Source organism: Bos indicus x Bos taurus, chromosome 17 (genome assembly GCF_003369695.1).
Source record: "Bos indicus x Bos taurus breed Angus x Brahman F1 hybrid chromosome 17, Bos_hybrid_MaternalHap_v2.0, whole genome shotgun sequence".
Taxonomy (NCBI): Eukaryota; Metazoa; Chordata; class Mammalia; order Artiodactyla; family Bovidae; genus Bos; species Bos indicus x Bos taurus.
Window position 1 is genome coordinate 44,343,380 of NC_040092.1, and position 1,678 is coordinate 44,345,057.

General features: G+C 36.1%; 1 pseudogene; it reads right to left on the reverse strand.

Moving 5' to 3' along the window:
* Positions 1 to 208: 208 nt before the first annotated feature.
* On the reverse strand, positions 209 to 614 carry LOC113875133 (annotated as a pseudogene).
* Between the last annotated feature and the right edge of the window lie 1,064 nt (positions 615 to 1,678).

The following is a 1,678-nucleotide window of genomic DNA, read 5'->3' on the forward strand; positions in this document are numbered from 1 at the left end:
TTTAATGAAAATGCTTTTCATGTACCATTTACTGTTTAGAATGATACATAATTCTAAGCTCTTTTCAGAATAAATTGAAGGCATTAGAATAATCTGAAACTACTAAAACAGTTTTTAAGTTGCAAACTATATTAAATGTTTTTATATTTTTAGGAAAATTAGAGGTCAGTGTGAGTTTTTGTGTTTTTTTTTGACTAATAAAATTTCATTTTTCAAAATGTACAGTTGGTGGGACCTGTTCATGCATTTTCACCAGCAGCTGGGGCATCTCCACCCTTGGTGTTTCTGGTGTAAATCACTTAAGCTCTGTGCTTTGAAACCAGTTCAATAAGTCCTTTACTAAGGAGTTCCTGAAGGGCTGCCCTGGCCTGGGAACCATGAATCTTCAGTCTCTCAGAGACGACAGCTGGAGTTATAAGCTTGTAGTTGGGAACTTCTTCACAGAGTTTGTCATATGTTGCTTTGTCAAACAAGACTAGGTTATTGAGCTTGTCCCAGACTTTACATTTGGACCAATTGTTTTTGGCCATGCCCCCAGATGGGTTCACTGGATCTTTGTCTTTCTTGGCCAACTTTCTGGCATCTTTCTTCTTCTTGTCATCCTTGGGCGACATAGGGAAGCTGTGAGAGCAGCTGTCACCACTGCAGCCTCGCTAAGATGTCAGACCAGTGTAAGGTTTTAAAAATATTTTTATCTTATGTATTAGACTAACACTTGTACGTTGAAACAGCATACAGAATTTAGGTAATTAAATTTCTTTTAAGGGAAGATACAAGACGTGTTGTGCATAAAACACTTAATCAGTTGTAGTTTAAAGCGTTGCTTTTTTTTTTTTTCCTTTTCATTTCTCTGTAATATTTGGAGGCAGACCCAAAACAACTCCAGAACAGTGATGAAGAGAGATTCTGTACATTATAGCAAGGCTCTCAGGCTGCACTTAATTCTGCTATAATGACATCTGGCCAACATTCTAAGATGAAATTTTCAATAAATGCTGGCTACTAACACGATTCATTATGGTTTCTCCTGATAAAGGATGTGGGCAAAAATTGCTTTGGCTCTAAAAAAGCTTTCACTTCATTATGAGACTGGATCAATCACCATCAGTAGAAGATGCTCATTGGGCTACTTCTTTTGCAGCTGTTATGCACTTTGTTATCAGGGCCCATTGAAGGCACTAAGAAATTGTTTCTATTAGGCAGGCATTATTGCTAGACTCTTCTAAACTAAATTTGCTTTTAAGTGTATTTCTTTAGTAAAGAGATGGAACAATCAATCTGAACTGAGACCAATGTGAGATCACCTGCTTATCCATATAAAAGCAATGCCATTTAGATGACATTTTATTTGTGTTTCTGCACAAAAATAAATGAAAATATATTTTCCCACTGAACTGAGAAAGGGAAGTCATGTTACTCAATGATCACTACGTATTTGAGACAGAGAAGCTGAATATCATGTCCAGTACCTCTCTCCTTCCTGTTTTAACTTCTCTCCTCATAAGGAAAATTTAAATGTTGCTATAGATGGAGGTTGTAGTTAAACTAGAGCTTGAAACCATGTCCACCTGTCTCATCATTTCACATCTTTCTGTTGATTTTGTATATGCATTTTTGGATCATATAAGAAAAGAATTAGGTAAAACTTGAAATAAGGTTTTTCAGACATTGAAATGGG